Source organism: Sinohyriopsis cumingii, unplaced genomic scaffold, assembly GCF_028554795.1.
Source record: "Sinohyriopsis cumingii isolate HCF-2022 unplaced genomic scaffold, ASM2855479v2 utg001779l, whole genome shotgun sequence".
Lineage (NCBI taxonomy): Eukaryota > Metazoa > Mollusca > Bivalvia > Unionida > Unionidae > Sinohyriopsis > Sinohyriopsis cumingii.
Window position 1 is genome coordinate 350,369 of NW_028316050.1, and position 13,127 is coordinate 363,495.

A 13,127-nucleotide genomic window follows, 5' to 3' on the forward strand; every position below is an offset into this window, starting at 1 on the left:
AAATACCTCCACGTTGCACTAACATCTTCTTTTTTTGACGAATGGGAATTTTCTTTTGAACCATTTGGCGAAGAACGTGACGATGTTTGCCTAAGCATTGTTTCTGGTGTTTGGACAAAGGGATCGTGCCTTTCAAAACGTTCAAACAACATTCGCACACGGTATCGATGACCTCTTTGGAGGCTGTTTGAATGAGTTTTTTTCGTAGGGGTGGAGAAGCTTTGGACAGGACAGATAACATGTCCCCATGTTTGGCTAAACATGGTGGCAGTCCTTTCCTTTTCTTTCCTTGGGGTTTTCTGGAGGGTGACATCTTTGAGTCTTCAGGAGCACCAAAAAAACACTGATACCCGACTTGGTCACAGGCCTTTTTTATACTGGAACGCGTCGCCACTGATTGTCTTTACGTCGTATTAGTTTGAGGACAGGCATGACACGTCGTGCAGGGGTACGTAACGGACTAAATCGAGCCAGTTCTTGCTTGGACAAATCCAGCAAACTTTGTAACATGCCCGATCTTTCTTGAACTTTGATTTTGGGAGAAGGTACTTTGTGAGCAGCAGCCACTGCCACTAAATTGGAAGGTCCTGCCACTGGGGAAGTTCTTTTGGGGGTCATCAACGGAGAAGTTCTTGGTGAGATCAACGTCTCCAAGTACTCTTCAGTTCTGGGTGTCATTAACGGAGAAGTGGACAAACGTGAAGCTGCCGGAGACGCAGTCACCGCCGTGGCAGGTTTGCGAGTGTAAGGTTGCGTCCTGGCCGAAGTGCCTCTCTTGCGACTAGTTTTCCGTGGACTTTTCTTTTTCTGGGGGCTTCTTTTCTTTTTCCGGGGTGGTGGTGTCTGGTCAGAGGAGGGTCCTGCCACTGGAGAAGTTCTCCTTGGGGACCTGGTCTTTTTCTTCTTGGGGCTTCGTTGGACTTTTGTCTTGGGGATAACTTTGGGGGCATTAGGATCCCATCTTAAGAGTGAGCGAATGATGACCCCTCCTAGAGTACCGCTCCCTCCAGGTTTCAAAATGATTTGTTTTTTGGTTTGAGTGTCGATGCGGGGATCGGCCAGTTGGACCAAAGCGACTTTGTTTCGATCGAAAAAGCGTTTGGTTTGATGAGGAATCTGAATGATTCCTTGGAGTAATTGACGTGCCGTCACCGTGAACCATCGTAAGACTTCTTTGAGACTAGCTTCTAAGACACGAGCTCGTGTTTGTGGATCTTTTTCTCGACTGATGCCATACAAGGCACGAATCAATTTGACGGGAAGATGCGACTGAAGGGACGTCATGTTCGCACTGAAAGTGAGACAGACGAAAAAGGGTCTGAGGTTTTTATAGATTTTTTTATGGGGAGTGAAATGAAGTCGAGGACGGAGACGTGTACAGGACAGGCCCTCCGTCTTGGCACCAGTGGTGAAACAAGTGGGTACGAAATCGCAAATAATCAGGAGTCGTAGGTTTCAAATCGACGAGTAAATAGGCGTGTGGCGTTTGAGTGGCATCGTCGTACGCCTGAGTCAGCCAAGGCGTTCCTAACTGTTTGGCTAAGACTTGCACTTGCGATTTATCTCGAGGGCTTTTAAACAAGACCACGTAATGCGCATTGAGACTGATGGTGCGATGGGCTTTACTTTGTTGAAACAAATTTTGGGTGATGTAAACGACACTGGCATTACGGTGATGCCCTTTGCGCGTGAACCACAGTTTAATTTCTTCTTCGTCTTCTCCTAACATGTCGTCGAAAATGACCAAATGGGTTAGACGGGAGTCAGAGACGATGCCATCGTCTTCTTTAGGAATGCCTTCCACAAACACGATGGAATCGCCTTGACTTTCTCGCAAGAGGCTGTACGCCGATTGCCACTCTTTGTAACATCACACGATTCGTTGAGGGGGTCGATCGATCAAATGATGTTTATGTTCGATCAAACGTTTGACGAATTCGGTTTTGCCTGAACCGCTAGGTCCAGCAATGAGCATGTTAAAGGGATGGCGAAGATACAAAGCCTCCCAACTGGCACGATCTAAGTGTTCGTCGATGACTTTGACAGTAGAGGAAGAGGGAGCAGAGACAGCAGAGGTAGCCATGGTGTGAGAAATGTCACTTGTGACACGAAAAACAAACAAGACAAGAGTTTATATACTTTTTCAGAACACGTTTATTGAATGTTTCAAACATGAATACGAAAGACAAAAATGCATAAAAGCCAAAGGCTTAAGTACAAGAATAAAAGGCACATGATAACCATGAACGTGGAATAAACACAAGTGTCTGTACAACATGTTTTGGGTAAAGTTCTAACCAGTTCTATAGTAGGGGTAAGGTCACACAAGTGTCCTCCCGAAAGGGTCTTTCAGGCCTGTCCACGACAGTCCTGTCCTGGGTGACGGGTTCTTCTGGCACCGTCACTAACACAGGTTGAAAAGTAACTTTTTTCCTTGAATAACTCTCGTGCATACTGGACCACCTCTTGTGTCCAAGCCTCAAAACCCTGGTCTCGGTGATGTCCAACATTTGACTCCTAACCAATCTGGTTTCTTCTTTGTCAACGAGATGGTAAGTTACTTCAATGAACAATGAACTATCGATCTTGCCTAGGGTTCCTTTTCATATACAGACCAATACCAACGTGACCGTACGGTAAGGTGAAGTGATTGGGAAGTCGCACTCGCTTCTGGTATACAATTTGATAGACTTTTTCCAAGGGTCGACTGACGATGTGGTGAGTGGGTAAACGTACAATCTTGTTCGGTTGATAGGTGGTCACTTTAAAGTTTCCATCCTCTCCCGATTGCAAGGCTTCTTTCAATACCCCAAAGTTGACCACTCGACTGGTACGATGATTCAGAGTCAGTCCTTTCACTTTGCACGTCGTGTGCACTTCTCCTTGTTTGTCCCGGTATTCGTAGCCGTAATTTTTGGGACCACCACTGACGAAACTTAGAATCTTGTCGTCGGGATGCTCGTCTGTCCAGGCTCCTAAGCGGTCTCCTTCGATGTCAGGTTGCTGTTGAATCGGGTGATGGATGTAAATGCAACTGTCCGTGTCAAAGTACAGGACGCGTTCTTCTAACAGTTCTAACGCTTCGTACAATTTTAAGCGAGCATGAGCTGTCACGTAAGCCGCAATGATGACATTTCCAAAAGGGTCGTCTTGTACAAAGTCCAGATCTTCTTCGTAATTGACCAAGATCAAATTCTCTCGAACGACGTCCACGTGTTTCATGTATTTGGTTTTGTCGTGAATCATCTGGAAGTAGCGGGAAGGTTCTGTCAAATATTCCGTCTTGGGTAAACACGGTCGTTGTGCCATTTTACCCCACAAGCAATTTAACATCACTTTGGCAAACGATCGCCTGCCTTCGTTTTTTTCGATGTGGTCTAAAGAGATGCCTTCTTGTGCGTAGTATTTCTCTTTGAATTGTATTTGGTCTTCGGGAGTGTGACACCAGGAAGGATAGCCGCTGGCTTCTTGTTTCAGTTTCAAAAAGGCATCCACGTAGTCAGCGAAAATGCCTTTCTGAGTAGGGTCACCCTTGTGGTACTGTTGTGTCTTGGGAAAGTGGCAAATTTCGTACACTTCTAACAGTTGGTATCCCATGTCCAGAGCTTTGAACAATTCCACGCTGACCCAGGTTCCCGTCAAGGCACGTTCTTCCTGGCTGTGATGGCAAGGTTGGTCCTGGTTGCACGTTTCGGCACAAGTACGGCACAAGGGAAACATCAGTTTGCCTTGACAATGGTGAGGTAAGACGGGATGGTATAGGTTCGTGGAAGGCAAAAATTTACACTTGATTAAGCCTTCGTATTGTCGAATGTTTTTCAGGTCGATGTGTTCCGTGAACAATTGCGGGTGCCCTACAGGAAAGCGACAATATTTGCACACGTAGGGATACAGCGAACACACGTCCAAGTATTTGATTTCTTCTCCTTTCTCTTCGTCGGCTTGGTACAGCAAACAGGTGGCATTGGTCCTTCCTCCGTACAAACTATCCCTCGGGTTCAGCGGGTCCATGAACTGGTAACTTTCCACGAGGCGTTTAAACTCGGGATCGGTTTTCAAACGGTGATCGTACTCGTGTTCCCACATTTCCACCACCTGGTATCCTTCCTGTTCTAACTTTAGGCGTCGCTGACAAGTGGCCTGGTACAAGTCTTCCATGGTTCGTTGCAAAAACTGATTTTTAGTGCCACGGTCAGGGTAACAGACGGGACATCCGTGAAATAAGCAACCGTTAAACTCGTACACGATCTTGGGGTTTTCTAAGTCCCAGCCATCTACCGAATACGTTCCGATGGTCTTTTCGCCTCCTCCGTTGCGGGCATGCTGAATCCATTTGTCTTCCTTGTCGCACAAGTAATGTAACCAACTTAGGGCTTTGACCGAGTATTGACGCTTGACATAGTGGGTCGTTTGAGGACTGATGACAGCCACGGTGTTTTCAGGCATGAATCGTTGGCGGTACACTAAGGAACACGCTTTGGCAATGGTGCAAGCTTCTTTCAAAGGATCGACCCCTCCGTGTTCCATGAACAGTTCTCGAAATTTTCCACAGCAACGCCGTAAAATGTCCACGTCGGAACGACAATACTTTAACATTTCTTCCTGAAAGTCGAAAGGGTCCGAGGCGTGAGCTTGGTACCAAGCGTAGAAAGCTTCTCGTTGTTCGGTACGCATGTTGTCGGGGTCGTAATAGTGAGCCTCAGGCAAATGGGGTAGAACAGCATGTTGATTGGCTTCCGTATTGAAAAAGTGTGGAAAGTACCCTTTAGCCATTTCTGTCATTCCAAACGTTTTAGGCATTCGGCTCAAAGGCATGGCCAAGTAACTCATCGAATCTTTAAACTGTACTTGTCCCACTTGCATGAAAATGATTTTGGCTCCGTTCAAAATCACTTTAGGACGTTCGGTGCCATGTTCCGTATAGTACCTCAAAAGAAACTGTCCATCGTATCCGGAGAAATTGTGAGCCATCACCGTGGCATGACGATGACAATCTCCGTAACGTTCGATGTCCTCTTGGCTCCACGTCTTGTCGATGGGGTCTAAGACCCATTGGGCAAAATCGGCTAACGTGTTTGGTCCCCGAAAGATTTTTTCACGTCCTCCAGGAATCTTGCTGCAGTGAGGGCAATGACTGAAGATAGGTTCTTGAATGCACTTCTCGCACGCTCGATGAGCCACGCAGAAATTAGGGATGTGAATGCCAGTCTCTTGCATGCATTCGAAATCGAAAAAGATGAAATTGCCTTTCTTCTTGTGACAGTCCTCTTTCTCTGGTGGGGGTTGGTATTTTTGCACGTAACATTCGTGTTCCAAGTCCACGATGTGGTGACAAATGTGACATTTTTTCTTTCCTCGACATACGTGTGCCTTGGCATTGTTGGTACGTATGCCTTGTCTACACGTAGGGCACAATCTCAGGAGTTGACAAGCACATTTCTTCTGTGAACCTTGTGTTTTCAAATGTTGTTGGTAACAGGTAGGGCTGACAAACGTGCGCAGACAAGTCGAACAAGGCACTGGTTCTTCGCTCAGACAGGGTGGAGAGGCCAAACATCCTGGGCATTTCCATCCACAATGCTTGTGTTGCTCTCGATTATTATAACCATAGTCACATTTCTCACAGTAATATCTGTATCCCAGGAATCCGGTGATACTGGTAATGGTATCGAAATGGTCATCGTGATGATAAACATGAATGTATTTTCCGTCCTTAAAGTCTTGGTCTCGAAACAACAGAGAACCGCGCATTTCTTGAGGGTGCACTTTCAAGGTGTAGCGTGGAGCTAGGGCATCTTGCAATTTTTGCATCTCAGGAATGCCACAGGGTGTGTCTTTGGACAGGCCAGCTTGTTGCAACAGGAGTTCTGCTTCGTTTCGTTGTTTGGTTCGGTTCGATTTTCGAATGTTCTCCCAGGTTCTTTTCCATTCTGTCGTGTCGTTCTTGTTGGCATAGGTTCGTCCCACCACGATGGCACGGGCTAAACACATCTGGTCATGAGGATTGTGAATTTGGACAAGACTACGCTTAATGCTGCGAAGCTCGTTCACCAATAACATCTTTTTGCGTCCTGTCCCTTGAGGAAGAGAGACGTGGGCCATTTTCAGTGTGGCTTTACCATCGGTGATGTCAAACTGGTCATTAGATTGTTGTACGTGTTGAATCTTGTCCATGATTTTGGAAGGGGTTAGTTCTGCAGGTCTGCTAAACTCGATCCAAACAGGGGATTTCAAACCGTCGTGATCTATGGATAGTGTCAAGCGATCGTCTTCTTTGGGTTGACATTGTCGCCTGAGTGCGGTGAGCAAAGAATCCCACATCTCGGTGATGAACCCTTCTGCTTTCTCCAAGGGTACGTCGGCCTTGAAATCTTTAAACTTCACCGTGTAGGTGTAAGCCGTGGTTCAAAATTTTCTAGAGGAGCGCTTTTCCGTCTCTCGAATGGAATAGTATTTTTCAGGGTTGACTAAGGGTGACGAACTTGGTTTAGAGGTTTCAAATTCTGGTTCACTCATGTCCTCTTCAAAATCACTGGCATGAATCTGTGCCAAGATTTCAGCCCTGGTACGAGGCGATAGATCACGTTTCTGCCTCTTACTTTCTTCTTCTTCTTTCTTCTCGAATGAATGGGATCGTTTCATCTTGAGTGCAAAACGTCAAATGACTCAAGTTTAAACACCATAGACTAATTTATAGTCTTGGCAAACCAGCGTATATAAAAAGGGTGTGTGTCTTGTCCTTTCACTATTCATTTCACTCTCAAGCTGAGCACAACGATGGAAGAGACTACCCAGATGGAACGTTTCGTCAGAACTTTGCGAGGGGTCATTAGAAAATTCTCTTCAGACCAGCCGACGGACTACTCTCCTTCCTTTCGAGATAAAAGTCAAGATACTTGCTATATCTGTCAGAAGAAAGGGCATTGGTCTTCAGAGTGTCCAGACCGTCAAAAAAGAACAAAAACAGGGGCTAAAAAAGACAAAAGTCAAGATACCTGTTATTATTGTAAAGAAAAAGGACATTGGTCTCCAGATTGCCCAAAAAAGAAACAAGAGGAGTCAGAAGAAAAGAAGGATTCTTCAAAAGAAGAGAGGGATTCTTCGGAAGAAGAGAGGGATTCTTCAGAGGAAGAAGAGGAAGAAAGAAGACAATTCTATTTAAAAGAGGCAAAGAAACAGGAGAAGAAAAGAAGAAGGGAAGAAAATGAGGAAAAAACGGTGAAGAAATTCAAAAAACAGAGAGACTAAATAATGAAAAAGAAGAAGTGTACGAACTTTTTAAAGTGTTCTGTGGTGAATTGTGAATTGGATAAAAGAATACATGAATGATATAAGGTAAGTGTCTTTGAGTTTTGATTTTAAAATAAGAAGCTACACTCACGCACTCATACACAGACACGTACTATAAGGCTAAAATGGGTGGGTTTATTTTTGAGTTATTGGCAAATTGAAATTGTATTTCTTTTCGAGAAATGTGGGTGGCCCTGAAAAGGGCCTTTTTTCTTTATGGTGTAGGAGTGAGTTTAACCAATCAACTTTAACTGCCTTAAGCCTTTGCCACGGCCAAGGCCTACTTCTGATGATTGGGTTGAAATCACTAAGGGTGGTACGACAGGCTTAGTCACAGGGTTGGCGTGTTTAGCTCGGGAAGGTCGTATTCTCTTCGGTCGTGATAAAGAAGTCTGATACATTTGTTTCAGACTTCTTAACTCCGCTAAAATGTCCAACAGTACCGTAGCCGTTTGATTTTCACCCTCTTGTTTCTTTGCTGCTACTTCTTCTTGCTGTTGTTGCTGTTGTTTTTTTCTTACCTCTTCTTGTTGCTGTTGCTGTTGCTGTAGGAGAAAAGCTTGTTCCACTTCCTTTTGTCGTTGCATAAATTTCTCCAATTCTTCTTTCTGTCTCTGTCTAAAATTCTCCACTTGCGGTAATGATGAAGGTAACGAAGGTTCCGGAACAAATTCTTGCGAGGTAAGAAAATCCACAAAATCCCAATGTACCTCTTCTGAAAGTAAGTCCGGGTTCCCTTGGGCAGTCTCCCCTGCTGGTGCACCCCAATGGATCGTTTTCTGAGTTTCCGTCATGTTGAATCACTGTCGCATAGATTGACTGCACACAAGCGCTAGCGAATCTATATAGACCAACTGACGTCACAGACTACTCTCTTCGGATTGGATGCGGGCTGACTGAATTTTGTAACGCGTGTTTGGATTGGTGAATGAACTCAATCCGTTTCAATCCTGCCTCTACCTATAAATAAGCGCAGTTCAGTGCATTGATTCACCTGTTCTCGTCGCTTCAAGATGTGGACCGATGTGCAATCTTCTACGCTTGTGTCTTCCATGATGTTCCGGACGGACATACCCATGTATGTCCGATCCAAGTGGGCCGTTGTCCACAGGACAAACACCAGCCTGTGGATACGTAGGATCTACGTAGAAAGACAAGGATGCCTGAAAAGAGTGCTGATTTACGGACCAACAGTGAGACGTAGCCTAAGGACAAGAAGAAGACCAATGCGGTACCATTTATGTTAATGAATACATTAACATAAACCCAAAGGCCCTTTTCAGGGCCAGCCATATTTCTCGAAAAGAGATAGCCTTTCCATTGCCTACCCCTTTTCTAAATTTAAATTTAAATTTAAATTTAAAAAAACTTTTAAAAAAAAAAAAAAAATCCCATATTCAATTCCCCTTGTCCCTAGACAAACCCAAACTCTATTCCCATGTTAATTTCCCTTGTCCCTAGACAGACCCAAACTCTGTGTTAAATTCCCATTGTCCCTAAAGTGGCCCAGCGTTTTTCTCCATGTTAAATTTCCATTGTCCCTAGAGTTGCCCAGGGGTGTTTTTAATGCTAAGTCCCATTGTCCCTATGGTGGCCCACTTAACTACTGATGTTTGAATGCGTTTCTGTTAAGTAAGTGTTGCTTTTCTGTTTTCTTTTGTTTCGAAGTTGGTTTAGCTTGTTTGTTGTTTTAATTTTGTTTGTTTTTCTTCTTACTTTTTTTTTTGGTGGGGGGGGGGGTTTGATTGGGGTGTATTTTTTTATATATTGCAGAACGGCTTCTTTTGTATAAACTTAAAGATCACATTGCCTGAATACTTCTGTTAAATTATTTTTTATTTTGACAAAACTTTACAACGGTTTGTTTTTGGTTGAAATTTGAAAGGGCTTTAAAACCGTAAGCAGACATAGTTTCTGTTAAATATGATCACTTTTTACTTGGCTGTTTTTAAGAACATGTCCATTAAATATGTATTATATCTTTCCTGGCTAAAAATAATGACATACGTTTTCTATAAGTAGATTAATTCATCAATTTTCGTTTTATCAGTGTCATTGATACCAATATAAATTACATACACCATGCTTTCTTTTAATTTACACCAACTAGGCATGTAATTATTCGTGTTATATATATATATATATATATATATATATATATATATATATATATATATATATATATATATAGATAGATAGATAGATATTTGTGTGTGTGTGTGTGTGTGTGTATGCGTACTCAGAGTAATATAATTTTTTTTTCTATATTTGCCATTCTGATTTATGACCTTGTCTACTTTAATATTGCCTCTTGCTTATCTCGACTTACTTTTTTGTCGCGGTTCGATTCTAGCTGATGTATTTTCCCTACTACATATACCCATCATATCCAAGTGATAGTCTGTTTTTCTTCCGATATTAAATTGTAGCTGAACTTGATAAGAGAAAGTTCATATTTCTTTGCGCATTGTGCCATGTGCCGGAAAATACATTGCTCAAAATAATATTTGGGATGAGATTGCATACCGAGTGAGTCTATGAGCTGTCTATTTTGTTTCTTCTATTATTACAAAGATGAGCAGTTGTACACTTGTAGGGTTTTGACAAGTCACGGAGAAACGGTTCCACGCGTCTATAGTCGGTTGTGTTTTCTGACCGTAGTGTTTAATGTTCATTGCATCATGTATTTTGACCATATGACTTTAAATAAGCACATCAACAAGTATATATTGTCACACTTTGTACCTCTCATATATTGCACATACCTCACACTTCATACCTCATTATTCTTACAAAGGAGGTGCGTTGGGATCAAACCAGATCAACCAGAATCAAGCATCGGTCAGCCGGGATCAGCAACCATAGTTACTGGTTGGTGTCCTTGTGAAATGGAACCTTTTTCAATTGACTCAAACCAAGCCAGTCATGTCCCATACATCATGAAATGGCATGAAATGTGTATGAATAATAAAGTATGAAACATGAAGTGAAATATAATATATGACGTGTGAGGTATTTTGTGTGAGATGGGTAAATAACATCAATATTTTCTATAATAGTGGTAGGTAATGTTTTGCATACATCGCTCATGGGGAAAACTATAAATGTGCCTTATTTAAATAGATAGCAGATTTGCACAATTATGTAATAATGTACCTTATCCCTATTAAGCAACAAGGCTTAATGGTCATATTAACCCTGTCATTACACAAGTATTTGGAAAAATATATTTTAGGCGCAATATAAAATATTCAGTATGCCCTAACGAGACGAGTACAACGCAATATGAAGCATTTAAATAAGAAATATTCACATGACAACAGAGTCTTTAATATTGCGTCAGTAAGGTTACAATGCAAATGAAATCATGAGTAAATTTCAAGATTGCATCAGGGGATCAAAAGTTAACGTTTGATTATGTCGCTGGTGTTGCTGATATCTGTCTTCTTTCTCAGCCATATAATCAAGGAAAATGGTAGCATTTTAGGATACAATAATAACCTAAATAACAACCTAAAATGCCATCAGATTACCCCACTTTATAATTAGAAAAGATAAATACCGATACAATTTATTCCAAAAATCGATAAACACAGTGTAGCAATTCGTAAAATGGCTGATAAAGAACCACGTGAACCACAAGGGGATGATGTAAGTAGGAATTATGTAGACAAGGAGGGTGAGAATTATAAATCTCTTGTAGCTCCCAGTACAATCCATTTACAGAATAAAGATCACGTGACAGAAAGCAATCATTCATGTAACAGTAGCTCAGTTACTTTAGCTTGTAAAAAACGTCGGGACGAATATTCGTCGAATTCGCTTAGTAACCAACTATACACCATTTATAACTATTGCAAATAACAACCCAACTAAAAATGGTAGAATGAGTGGTATGATGTGATCAGCAAAATAGTTAATGCTGTTGCAAAAAAAAACAAAAAAAAACAAAAAAAAAAACAAACAAACAAAAAAAAAAAAAAAAAAAAAACAAAGAAAAACAATGGTAGAATGAGTAGTATTATATGATCGGCCAACCCTTTATAGCTACTGCAAATAACCCAACTAAAAATGGTAGAATGAATAGTATGACGCGATCAGCCAACCCTTTATAGCTGTTTCAAAGAGAAGAAAAAAAAAAAAGAAAAAAAAATCTAATGCTGGACCCTTTATACTTTAAAGCTATTGCAAAATAAATATAAAATAATGTTAGAATGTGTATGACATGATCAGCCCAGGAATGAGACTATAGAGAAGATCCAACTTAGAATTCTTTTGATAATACCAGCGATGGTTGTTATTGCAATATCAGGTAACTTCAACAAATACTCTGCAATATGTTTCAAATCTTGTTAAATTTTGTAAATGAAGCGATGTGTACTAGGAGCAAGTGAAGGGATACTTTCATTGTTTCCAAAGTTTGTAAATGTAAATGCAGGAGTATCACTGATTCCTATTGTTGCAGCGATTGTGCTTGTAGTCATACCCTTTTTCTTAGAACAACCGTTTAGCTCTTTCACACAATGAAAACTTAACATTTGCATGTATCTTATCAACTGCTCCTCTCATATAGGTCCACGTGTGTTCGTTATATTCAAATTTATGTGCTCTCAAACTCCCCCACCTAATTTTTAACCTATTTATTTCGTCATCGTCTCGTTCGTTCCGGATATCATTGTTTATTTGCATTTAATGCCTTGGGAGACGCTGTATAATGCCTGGGAAGATAATTAAACCCAATAAAATGAAATAAATACGAAAAAGCTTTATGCAAAATTTATTCACGTTTTACTGCAATCCACTAAAAATGGCATAGTGAGAGTAACGCATTCATACCTACAAGTCAAAAGGGGCAACAACTCTTACAAAGAGCACAAATATTTGATGACTATAATAGGTGTTCCACAGCAATCCATGAACAATACCAATGCCTGCATATCAAGCCCATGAAGAAAGCACTGCCAAACAAATAATCTGAAACTGACCCCCCAAGTCAAAATGGGACAACAATCAAATCACACAATAAATTACTTTAGCACGAAAATTATGCATCCATTGTATTTTAAATGTAAGCAACTGGAAAAACTTGAACCCAAAAATATATAACCAAACTGACGAGCATGTCACTGAATTGTCTTATCTCCCAAACTTCGTTCCATGCAAGAAAATCTGTCATGGGATTTAGGAAATGTAAGCAAGTGATTAAACATCAAGGTTTTTGTGCACCTTACTCAATACACCATGTATTTTTTGGCTGTTTAACTTCAACGAGTATTGGAGAAACATTACATGGTAATTAATTCTAACTGATAGGAGTACGTGGATGACATTGTTCTAATTACAAACCAGTATATTCGATCAATTTCCTCTATAACTTTTTGTTCTTCTGGTTTTCACAACTTTTAGATCAGGATACTCATCCAAAACATTTTTGCTCACATTTGTGTACAGATTGTTTTCAACTCATTAGACAGTATGTGTATGATTTGGATTTTTAACAGCATTAACAATTTTTCAGTCATATTGCTACGACATCTGCAGCGTGGCAGTTTATAGTGATGTCTAGCACTGGGGAATCATGCTGCAGACAGCATGTCCCATCCAGTCAAATTATTCTTACACCACTAACCTTTTGAAGCCGAGTGCCAAGCGAGGCAGTTGCTAGTACCATTTTTATAGTCTTTGGTACGACACAGCCAGGGATCGAACTTACAACCTCCCACCACATCTCGCAACTGAAGGCAAATGCTCTAACTACTAGGCCAGTGGATTGGTAATCAACTTTATGGTCCAATTTTATAAACAAAACATTCTTGCTTAAGTGGCAGCTGATTATT